This window comes from Staurois parvus, unplaced genomic scaffold, assembly GCF_062004578.1.
Source record: "Staurois parvus isolate SC_StPar_1 unplaced genomic scaffold, SC_StPar_1.0 ptg000885l, whole genome shotgun sequence".
Lineage (NCBI taxonomy): Eukaryota > Metazoa > Chordata > Amphibia > Anura > Ranidae > Staurois > Staurois parvus.
In genome coordinates this window covers 2,221,070-2,233,797 of record NW_028318681.1, presented here as the reverse complement: position 1 = coordinate 2,233,797, position 12,728 = coordinate 2,221,070, and the positions used below count along the sequence as shown (strand labels likewise).

The 12,728-nt window shown below is 41.7% G+C and overlaps 1 long non-coding RNA gene across 20 annotated transcripts in view; it reads right to left on the bottom strand.

The window, feature by feature from the left end:
* Nucleotides 1–12,728, bottom strand: part of LOC149442481 (uncharacterized) — an 876,277-nt gene that overhangs the window by 246,353 nt on the left and 617,196 nt on the right. For 18 of the 20 annotated variants that reach the window (XR_016307175.1, XR_016307176.1, XR_016307168.1 and 15 more), the window contains 2 exons: nt 11,198–11,318; nt 6,657–6,708 (listed from right to left, as the gene is read on the bottom strand). The exons of 1 other annotated variant lie outside the window; for it this stretch is intronic. This is a non-coding gene — a long non-coding RNA (uncharacterized LOC149442481). The remainder of the gene's footprint in view (nt 1–6,656; nt 6,709–11,197; nt 11,319–12,728) is intronic. One more of the 20 variants, XR_016307171.1, reaches the window with a different exon arrangement.

Here is a 12,728-nt window from a genome sequence, read left to right as displayed (position 1 = left end):
GGAGTCAGTGGGAGGAATAGTGCCCCATCATCGGTATCAGTGGGGGGAATAGTGCCCCATCATTGGTATCAGTGGGGGGAATAGTGTCCCATCATTAGTATCAGTGGGGGGAATGGTGCCCCATCATTGGTGTCAGTAGGAGGAATAGTATCCCAACATTGGTGTCAGTGGGAGGAATGGTGTCCCATCATTGGTGTCAGTGGGGGGTGGAATAGTGCCCCATCGTTGGTGTCAGTGGGGGGGGGAATAGTGCCCCATCGTTGGTGTCAGTGGGGGGGGGAATAGTGCCCCATCGTTGGTGTCAGTGGGGGGGAGGAATAGTGCCCCATCATTGGTGTCAGTGGGGGTGGAATAGTGCCCCATCATTGGTGTCAGTGGGGGGTGGAATAGTGCCCCATCGTTGGTGTCAGTGGGGGGGGGAATAGTGCCCCTTCGTTGGTGTCAGAGGGGGGGAGGAATAGTGCCCCATCGTTGGTGTCAGTGGGAGGAATAGTGCCCCATCATAGGTATCAGCGGGAGGAATAGTGCCCCATCATTGGTATCAGTGGGAGGAATAGTGCCCCATCATTGGTATCAGTGACACCAATGATGGGGCACTATTCCTCCCACTGACACTTGCTGACTCTGTTCTCGTATGGTGCTGCTGCAGCCAGCATATGTGGTTGCAGCAGCACCTCTACACTGACCACTTACCTGCTGGTCCTGCACTCGATTTTCGCGCGGCCGCTCGGCTCCACCCTCTCGCCGGTGATTGGCCGCCTGTGTGCCTTTCCTGAGTTACAGTTCTGGCGGCCAATCGCTGGTGAGGAGGCGGAGCCGAGCAGCCGTGCGAACTCCAGTGGCCGAACTGAAGGCGCAGCCGCGCTTCCTGGACCGGATCGTCGTGGGACCGGAACCAGGTAAGAAATAGCCCCTGCCCACCCCTGTACTTAGTGTCCCTTCCGTTAGGGGAAGGGGCGGGGCGGCGGCGGCACCGCGCCACCCCCCTAAAAAGTGTCATGTCATGTTATACCGGCGTATAAGACGACCCCCGACTTTTGAGAAGATTTTTAAGGGGTAAAAAGTCGTCTTATACGCCGGCAAATACGGTAATTGGGTTTTATTATAACTGTGTCTAGGTGCCTTATTTCTATTTTTAAACTCATTCATTTTTAACCAAAATTGTATAGTTTTATATAGGGGTAAAATATTCCCATTTATTTGTCCACTAATAGATAGATTTACGAGGTATTATATGCTATGGGGATTATTTATAGGATTCATTTGCATATAGTGTTATGGATATTGTATATTAATAACAATTAATTAATTTATTCATATTTATTCATGAGATAGTCAGGAGATTTTTTTAAAATTGTGTATTTATTATTATTTATCTATTTATCCAATATTTATTTGAATAGTGGATGGATAGTGCATATACAATTTATACCACTAGATGGTATTAGGTATAATATTATGCATTGCTGCTATTGTTATCGTATGCCCGGGTGTATATGTGTGCGGGTGTATATGTGCGGGTATAGAGTGTTATGCCAGTTATGTCCCCATGATATGTATATAGAGCATTATACATACTAGCATTTATATACTGGCCCATTTGAGTTGGTGGTTTTCATTTATTTTATCAGTGGGCTAATGCCCTATTTCAAGATGGCGCTATCGGTCTGTGTTAAGGGGAGGAGTGAGAGTATATAAGTGGCCGCCGGTCTGACGTACGCACCCTTTGTGAAGAAGTCGGAAGTGACGAAACACATCAAGGACTTGACATCGGACATAGACATAGACCGGAAGTTGCGGAGTGGCCATCTTGATTGAGGTTTATTCACTGATTGACGTTTTTTCTGAGGATTCATGTTCCCCACAATGGAAGATAATGCGTTTTACTACTGTTTTAATTGTAAGCATAACTTTAATAAACTAGACCCTTTTTCTAAGACTTACTACACTATAAGGATCTTGTTTTTTGACCCATGTCGTGATGCCATATGGAGATTGAACAGGGCAGGGATTATCAGATGAGGAGAGCCATTTATACTTGTGGAAGTGTTTAGTCCGGTAAGGTGCATGGTGTGTAAGGTGACGGGGAGTGGATTTACATTACACTAATGCTGTGAAATATAAGGGGAGCACTTTTTGGTATCCCAAAGAATATTGCACTATTATATGTTTTTTGTCGGAGGTAATACCGATGGGAGAAAAGGACGGCATGGAGCACCAGTTTTTGTGGATTATTATGAGATAGAAAGTCGTTTACAAGCTTTGATAGGGTAAGGGTGTTTAATACAGCCACTTAGAAGTGGACACTGAGTGGCGTGACACTTTATTAGCACCGGGTGGTTATTATATTCCCTAATGTTTTGTGGGGTAATGCACTATGTAGAATTTTCTTTTTGAGGAACACATGGATATAAAGAATGCCTTCATGAAGGTGGACTAATTTTAGGAGCACAAATTCACATTGATTTGAGGATATCACACACATCGAGAGACTGTTATCTTAAATACTATCTCCACCATCAGGAGCTCTGGTGGAGACGGGTTGGTACTTAGACCCTGCACCTCGGGTAAGCCTGCATCATCCATTAGGATGACCTGCCAGTGTACTTATCCTGCTGGTCTGTGGGAACCTCTCTACTGCTATAGCTACTGGTCTTCGAGCCTGAACCCCAGGACATGACCTATTCACTGATCTACCTCCCCTCTACCCAGCAGCATCAACCATTCTGGTCCTGAGTTTCAGATGGGCACAAAAAGTCTGGAAAAAATAATGAGGGTGCATGGGGTTAAAAGGCATTCTTGGGGCATGTGGAAGAAATCCAGCAGAAGTGCTTGGGTATAACTTTAATTTTTTACACAATTTTTTCTAAGTCTTTTTTTCCCCATCACATAGGGGACATAAAGTCCCTCATGTGATGCATTTTTGGTGACTGACTCTTGATGTCTCACCTGCTCTGAAATGAAACTAATAGAGTGCAGTTCCCATACTAAGCTCGAAAGAGCAGGGCCCTCGAACCCCTCGTGTATCACATTGTATTGGTATTGTTCTGTCACATGTTCTGTCCCCCTTTGTAATGTACAACGCTGAGCGAACTATTGGCGCTTTATAAATACTGTATAATAATAATAATAATAATACTGGCTGGGAAAAGGGACACCACCACTCAGAAGTATCTCTTATATGTCCCTTCTGAGTCATTAACGGGAAGGGGAGATCAGCAAATGGACATTCACAGATCTCCCTACCATCTACACGGTGGCATCTGCCATGCTCGTCCCAGGATAACCGGGATCAGGCATGGAGCCTGGAAATCTGGTGGAGGAGGAACCAAGATTGCCAGTGGGGGACACCAGAAGAGGAAGATTGGGTCCACTCTGTGCAATACCATTACACAGAGAAGGAAAGAATGACATGTTTGTTTGTTATTTTAATTAAAAAAAAAAAACAAAAAAACAACAACAGAATTTACAACCGCTTTAACAGGTAAGGGAGAACTCCCTCCCTTTTACCAGCTATGCTGGGGCTAGGTTTGCTACTAAGCACAGTGCGGGGAAATACAAGTGTAACATGGTGCAAAAGGAACTTAGACTTTAGAGCAGTGGTTCTTAACCTTGTTGGAGGTACTGAACCCCACCAGTTTCATATGCGCATTCACCGAACCCTTCTTAATTGGAAAAATAAAATATGATTTTTAAAATTCAAAACATAGGTATATATTTATACATAGGTGCACAAAATGAACAAAACCGTTAAGAACAAAGAACAAAACCATTAAAACATGTTTTTCACACAAAAACAAAAACATAATAATGAATATTTACTGCACGAATCATATGAGTCGGGTGTGGGTCTTCACCTCCGCTGAACCCGCGAGACTGACTCACCGAACCCCTGGGGTTCGATCGAACCCAGGTTAAGAACCACTGCTTTAGAGGGTTAGTTCACCTTTCCCTAAAATCTGCCATGGCATTTTAAGTGCCTTGCAAAGAAGAGAAAGGAGTGTGATTGGCCGGCTATAAGGGGAGGAGGAGGCCTCATTTTTTTTTAAGCATCTTGCAAAAAAACAGAAAGGAGCATGATTGGTTGGCTATAAGGGGAGGAGGAGGCCGCAATTTTATTTTTTTTAAGCATCTTGCAAAAAAGAGAAAGAAGCGTGATTGGCTGGCTATAAGGGGAGGAGACCGAATTGTTTTTTTTTTTAAGCATCTTGCAAAAAAGAGATTGATTGGATGGCTATAAGGGAAGGAGAAGGCCTGATTTTTTTTTTCTAAAACAGATCTGGCAAAAAAAAAAAAAGAAAAAGATTACCAGACTTTCAGTGATGGGGAAGGCCAGATTTTTATTTTTGTCATTTAGGGTTTGTTCACACCATGTTCATTTAGCTGCATTTTAAGGAGTGTGATTGGCCGGCTATAAAAGGAGGAGGAGGCCAGATTTTCTTTTTTTCTTTAAGCATCTTGCAAAAAAGAGAAAGGAGCGTGCTTGGCAGGCTATAAGGGGAGGAGGAGGCTGCTGGATTTTACTTTTAAAAACATCTTGCAAAAAAGAGAGCTTGACTGGTTGGCTATAAGGGGAGGAGGAGTCAGGATTTTTTTTTTTAAACAGGTCTGGCAAAAAAAGAAGAAAATGAAAAAAGGAATGTGACTAGCAGACTTTCAGTGATGAAGAAGGCCAGATTTTTATTTTTGTCATTTAGGGCTTGTTCACACCATGTTTATTTAGCTGCATTTTACTTCATGCCATCATACATGTGTGGAGGTGTACAGTAAAATGCAACTCAACAGACATGTTATGAACAAGCCTTTATTTAGAATTACTGCACCGGATGGTGCTAACGTGAGACCCCTTCGGTATAATTTAATAACCACCCAGCCCAGAGAATGAGTATATGCAACTTTCTGAAAGCGGAACTAAGCTTCCATTGCCATAATCAGTGAGCAGGCAGGCTTTTTATTGCTAAAGAGACATGCAGTGTATTTGCAGTAAAATACAGCTACCTGCCTGCCCGCTGTCTTCTCTGGCTATGTAAACTGAGCTGCACATGCGTATGGTCACTGTGTGCTGGGATGATGGCCTTCTGAGCATGTGCAGAAATGACTTCATCCTGCACCAGCCAACGAAGATGGCTGATAACTAACACTGCCAGGGGAATCATATGGTCGTGTGTGAAGATATGCGCATGTGTATAATACAACTCTCAAAAACAAGAACTGGACGTGCCCAACTCATGCACATGCGTAAGCACATTAGCATGGTCATTACACTCACGCACATGAGCATGAGTAAGCATGGGTGTTTGGCACCCACTTGCCTATTTAAAGCTGCTGTAGAAACCAGAGGATTGCTGAGTGGTCGTCAGCTCCTACTGCCTGTGACCTGATTCTGTGCTCACTCCTGTGTTTGGCCCGATCTGTTTGACTCCGCTTGTTCCTGATACTCTGTTGACTCCGGCTTGTGACCTGACTCTGCCTCCTGCCAGCTGTTCCCATACCTTCTCTGCTAAACTTTACTTTCCCTGGCCTGGCTCGGAGTACGCTCTGGTTCTCGATTCTGTACCTCGGCTACCTGGCTACTACCGACTTCTGCCCACCTGAGATCCTGCATCCACCTGCTCACCTGCTTGACTACTGCCTGCTCTTCTGCACCTGCTACAGCGCCTTCTGTATCTGTAAGTTCACCAGTCTGCCTGCTGTCCGGCATCTCTTCCAGCCAGGATCTCCAGCAAGGCACCCATGCCCCTCCATGCCCTGTTATCACCTGTCATCAACTCCAGGTGAAACAGGACAGGAGGTGTAAGGGAAAGCCCTCTCGTCAGCTTGCCCTCGACCAGGTATGTGACAGTCACCTAGGAGGACATGCCATTGAGAGACAAGACCATTGAAGGAACAGTAAGGTTAGCTCCATTTTAAGTGTGAAAACAGGAAAATGTTTCTTAAAAAAAAAACACTGCTTTAATAGTGATTTTTATTCTAGGGTCTCATATTCTATCATGTTTAGGGTTTTTTTTTTTTTTTTAGAAAATAATAAAGATATATATCTTCTATAGCTCTTGTCAGGTGATTCATTTAGTTATTTAAGCCTAATTATACACTCAACAGCCACTTTATTAGGTAAACCTGTTCAATTGCTTGGTAACACAAATTGCTAATCAGCCAATCACATGGCAGCAACTCAATACATTTAGGCATCTAGACATGGTCAAGACGACTTGCTGAAGTTCAAACCGAGCATCAGAATGGAGTAGAAAAGGGATTTAAGTGACTTGAACATGGCATGGTTGTTGGTGCCAGATGGGCTGGTCTGAGTATTTCAGAAACTGCTGACATACTGGGATTTTCAGGCACAACAATCTCTAGGATTTACAGAGAATGGTCTGAAAAAGTGAAAATATCTAGTAAGCGGCAGTTGTGTGAGCGAAAATACCTTGATGATGTCAGAGGAGTATGGGCAGACTGGTTGCTGAGACATTCAAATGGTAGGGTTAGAATTTGGCGTAAAAAACATGAAAGCATGAATCCATCCTGCCTTGTATCTATGGTTCAGGCGGGTGGTGGTGGTATAATACACACACACATCAATTCAGGGAAGTCAAACCTCTTGCTCTATATGTTGAATTTATTCCAGGTAACAACTGCACAACAATGGTTGAGCTTACCTGCACCTGGTGAAGAGTGGGGACACTTGAAACGCTTGTGCAACTGTTAAACCTGAAATGAATTAAACATATTGATTGAGACATTTTGGAATGCAACGACTTTCCTGGATTGATAGGTCTATGTGACAGTTTGGAGCCTGTCAGTTACCGGCTATATTTATATATACTGTATCTCTAATCTTACAAATGTATCGGGCTACATTGGATCCAGTCAAGCTCTGTATATATATCTCCAAGGGCCAATTATACATGACAGAAGCAGAGCACACTGGAGAGTGCAGATAAAACCACTTTAATACAGAAAACATTTACATTGTACCTGCATACAAGTGAGTTGATCAGTGCCTATCACCACAATCAGCTCATCCAAAGGTGTACCATATTCCAGATGTAAATTTAGTTTCATTGAGAAGTTGACTATGGAGACTTTTCCCCAATTGTTTGGGATTTTTACAGCCAATATGTAAAAAAAACAATTTTGTGTAGTTTCACAATAAATAAAACAATACTTATAAAATGCAGTCATGGCCAAAAATACTAGCACCCCTACATTTCTGTCAGACAATGCACCACTTTGCCCCAGAAAATTGTTGCAATTATAAATGTTTAAGCATTCTCATGTTTATTTCTTTTGTTTGTATTGATATGAGACAAAAAAATGGAGGAACAAAAAGCCAAATCTGACATATTCCATGCAAAATGCCAAAAATGGACTGGACAAAATTATTTCGACCCACCATAGTACATAAGGAAAACTTGAAATGTACAATTTGTCATGCAAGACCCCAAGCGTTTCAGAGTCATAATGCTCCTTCTTCAGGGATATTTCTGCATGAAGGTTAGTTTAATCTATGGAACTGAAATTGCAATTTTTGAATAAATACACTATCAATATACAGATATATGTAAGTATGCAATACTCACACTAGAGTGAATATAAGGTTGAAACATCAGCCGTAGCATAAAAACAAACCACATGACCATCACTTCCCCACTTGTGTCCCCTTAGGGTCCCAGCTTCCTGTGGCTCATCAAACAGTCTGTCTAAGTGATAGGTACGTAAGGGAGGCTGCATTAATGTCAGTCAATACAATCAAAAAAAGATGTAAAAAGGAAGTAACTGCCAAACACCCACCAATTGCTCTTTATGATAGATGTCTGCACAGATAAGGTCCAAAAGCATCCATCTAAGATGACAGTTAGTATTGGATGTTGGAACAGAAGACAGTTTTCTACAAGAGAAACAAAATGTATATATATATCAAAAGATTCCTTTAGAAGTATATTAAAGTAGAGACATATATTTCAGTGGGGGGCATTACACAGAGGCTCCCAAGTCACAAAAACAAACATATCCACCAAGTCAATATACTCACCAAAATGTAATCGATCTTATTTGTTTTGGTGTTTTGGGTGCCTGTTTAATGCCCCCCACTGAAATATATGCCTCTACTTTAATATACTTTCAAAAGAAAAAAAAAAAAATATATATATATATATATATGTGTATATTCTTGTAGAGAATTTTCTTCTGTTCCACTATCCCAATACTATTTATCATCTTATATGGATGCTTTTGCACTTATCTGTGCATACATCTATCATAAACAGCAGTTGGTGGGTGTTTCGCAGTCATATGATATTAATGCAGCCTTCCTTATGTACCTGTCACTTAGGCGGCCCCAGTGACTGTTTTTAACTCTTCACTCACTATAGTGTGAGTATTGCATTCTTATGTGGATACATTGATTTTAATGCATCGTGTACATATATATTGATATTCTATATATTATAAAATTGCAATTTCAGTTTCATAGATTACATCACTGTTTATGCAGAAATACCCCAAAGAAGGAGTTTTATGACTCTGAAACACTCAGGATCTCGTATGACAAATTCTACATTTCAAGTTTTCCCTATGTACTATAATTGATGGTGTATTTGTATCTATATGAAATAACAACAGCAGAGAGACATATTTTATAAGTTTAGTTTTATTTATTGTGAAACTACTAAAATTGGTTGTATTTTTTATATATTTGAGTATTTGCTCTGGTCACAGTGTGTTAAAAATCGTAATAAAATAAATAAGAAAAAAAAAGATGAAAACTGAATTAATGAAAAACAATTTTTTTTGTACTGTCACCAGTTTTCCTGATCACCACCACACCAGTTATATGATGATGCTGTACTGTCCTGATTCTTCATTTTTAAAAATATCAGGACAAAAAAATTACAACTTCAAAAAACTCGCCATGCCTCTTACTAAATACCTTGAACTGTCTACTTTCCAAAAAGGGGTCATTTGGGGGAGATTTGTACTGTCCTGGCATGTTAGGGCCTTAAGAATGAGGCAGGCTATTAGTACATCAGGAATTATTGATTTTCAGATACAGTGCCTTAAAAAAGTATTCATACCCCTTGAAATTGTCCACATTTTGTCATGTTGCAACCAAAAACGTAAATGTATTTTATCAGGGTTTTATGTGATAGACCAACACAAAGTGGCACATAATTGTGAAGTGGAAGGAAAATGAGAAATGGTTTTCAAATTTTTTTACAAATAAATATGTGAAAAGTGTGCCGTGCATTTATATTCAGCCCCCCGGAATCAATACTTTGTAGAACCACCTTTCGCTGCAATTACAGCTGCAAGTCTTTTTGGGGATGTCTCTACCAGGTTTGCATATCTAGAGAGTGAAATTTTTGCCCATTCTTCTGTGCAAAATAGCTCAAGCTCTGTCAGATTGTATGGAGAGTGTCTGTGAACATCAATTTTCAAGTCTTTCCACAGATTCTCAATTGGATTTAGGTCTGGACTTTGACTGGGCCATTCTAACACATGAATATGCTTTGGTCTAAACCATTCCATTGTAGCTCTGACTGTATGTTTAGAGTCGTTGTCCTGCTGGAAGGTGACCCTGCACCCCAGACTCAAGTCTTTTGAAGACTCTAACAGGTTTTCTTTTAAGATTGCCCTGTATTTGGCTCCATCCATCTTTCCTTCAACTCTGACCAGCTTCCCTGTTTTTGCTGAAGAAAAGCATCCCCACAACATGATGCTGCCACCACCATGTTTCACGGTGGGGATGGTGTGTTCAGGGTGATGTGATGTGCAATGGTAGTTTTCTACCACACATAGCGTTTTGCTTTTAGGCCAAAAAGTTCAATTTTGATCTCATCTGACCAGAGCAATTTCTTCGACGTGTTTGCAAACTGGACTTCTTATGGCTTTCTTTCAACAATGGCTTTCTTCTTGCCACTCTTTCATAAAGGCCAGATTTGTGGAGTGCATGACTATTAGTTGTCCTGTGGACAGATTCTCACACCTGAGCTGTGGATCTCTGCAGCTCCTCCAGAGTTACCATGGTCCTCTTGGTTGCTTTTCTGATTAATGCTCTCCTTGCCCGGCCTGTCAGTTTACGTGGACGGCCATGTCTCGGTAGGTGTGCAGTTGTTCCATACTCTCCATTTTCAGATGATGGATTGAACAGTGCTCCATGAGATGTTCAAAGCTTGGGATGCTTTTTTATAACCTAACCCTGCAATACACCTCTCCACAACTTTATCCCTGACCTGTCTGGTGTGTTCCTTCGCCTTCATGATGCTGTTTGTTCACTAATGTTCTCTAACAAACCTCTGAGGGCTTCACAAAACAGCTGTATTTATACTGAGATTAAATTACACATAGATGGACTGATTAGATGATTTCTGAAGGTAGTTAGTCCCACTAGATCTTACTTAGGGGTATCAGAGTAAAGAGTCTGAATACTAATGCACACCACACTTTTCAGATATTTGTAAAAATTTTGAAAACCATTTATCATTCCTTCCACTTCACAATTATTTGCCACTTTGTGTTGGTCTATCACATAAAATCCCAATAAAATACATTTATGTTTTTGGTTGTAACATGACAAAATGTGGACAATTTCAAGGGGTGTGAATACTTTTTCAAGGCACTGTATATACGATAGTTTGTGGTTTCTATAACTTTCCTACAGACTAAATAATAAACACTGATTCAAGTTATTTTCAACAAAGAAATGTAGCAGAAAATATTTTGGCCTAAATTTGATGAAATTTGATTTTTTAAAAATTTTTACTGGACATGTTTAATAGGAAAAAGTCAAAAATATTGTTTTTCTTTCAAAATTGTCGATCAAAAATGCACAGGCAATCAAATACCACTGAAAGAAAGCTCAATTTGTGGGGAACAAAAGGACATAAATTTCATTTGGGTGCAGCGTTGTGTGACTGTGCAATTGTCAGTTAAAGTAACGCAGCGCCGCAACACAAAAAATTGCCTGGTCAGGATGAAAGGGGGGGGGGGGGAATCCTCAGGAGGGCAAGTGGTTAAAGTCAAGATCTTTCCTGAACCTGGACCAGCTGAGTGATGTCAGCTGAGGGGGTTTCAGAAAATGGGTCATAGGAGTGCTGAACGAACTGCACTACTGTGATTCCCAGGAGAAGTAGAGCCAAACGAGCTTTGGCTTTACTCCTTTAATGAACCCTTAAAAAGAAAAAAATATGACACTCACCTCAGTGACAATGTAGACCAAATAAGGGAGAGCTTTGTTCATTTTGCGTTCTGTCTCTTTCCATTTTCTCCTTCACTGATTCTACCTCAAGTGCGACTCACAAATCCTTGCTCTTCATCATCTGAAATGCAATCAAATAATTCATTACTTGGATAACTTAGTAAAACATGTCATCTGATCATATCCCCCCTAATCTCCTCTTCTCTAGAGAGAATAAATTCAGTTCCTCTAATATTTCCTCATAGCTGAGCTCCCCCATGCCTTTTATCAGTTTAGTTGCCCTTCTCTGTACTTTCTTCAGTTCCCCAATGTTCTTTTTGTGAATTGGTGCCCAAAATTGAACTGCATATTCCAGATGAGGTCTTACTAATGATGTGTACAGGGGTAATATGATATCTCTCTCTGGAGCCTATACCTCTTTTAATACAAGCGAGGATTTGGTCGCTTTAGAAACCGCAGCTTGGCATTGCATGCCATTATTAAGCATGTGATCTACCAGAACTCCCAGAACCTTCTCCACCATTGATTCCCACAGTTGTACCGCCCCCTAGTATGTATGATGCATGCATATTCTTAGTCCCCAAGTGCTAACCTACATTTATCAACATTAAACCTCATTTGCCACATAGCTGCTCAATTAAACAGTGCATTGAGGTCAGCTTGTAAATTGGAGACATCCTGTAAGGACGTTATTCCTCTGCACAGCTTGGTGTCATCTGCAAAGACTGAAATGGTATTTTTAATCTCAGACTCTATATTGTTTATAATTATATTAAAAAGTAAGGGTCCCATCACTGAACCTTGGGGTACACCACTAACAAAGCTAGACCATTCAGAGTATCTCTCCCTTTCTACTGGCGCATTCCCCTTCCCCCTAAAGCACGCGCACATCACTCCCATACTCAAAAAACCCTCCCTGGACCCCACTGACCTGAACAACCTTAGACCCATCTCCCTGCTGCCATTCACATCCAAGCTCCTTGAGCGCTTAGTCTACAATCGCCTAAGCGGCCACCTCACTGACAACAACCTCCTTGATCCACTACAGTCTGGCTTCCGTCCCATACACTCCACCGAAACCGCCCTACTCAAAATCACTAATGACCTGCTAACCGCCAAAGCTAATGGCCACTACTCAGTCCTCTTACTCCTTGACCTTTCCGCGGCCTTCGACACAGTTGACCACCCCCTCCTCCTTGATAAACTACACTCCCTCGGCATCAGAGACTCCGCTCTCTCCTGGCTCTCCTCCTATCTCTCCCAACACTCCTTCAGTATTACCTATAACGCTACCACCTCCCCCTCTCTCCCCCTCTCTGTTGGGGTCCCCCAAGGCTCTGTCCTCAGGCCCCTTCTCTTCTCCATCTACACCTCCTTCCTCGGCAAACTGATACACTCCCATGGCTTTAACTATCACCTCTACGCCGATGACATGCAAACTTACCTCTCCACCCCTCAACTCACCCCTTCAGTCTTTACCCGTATCACCCACCTGCTGAACGACATATCAGACTGCATGTCGCTCCACTTC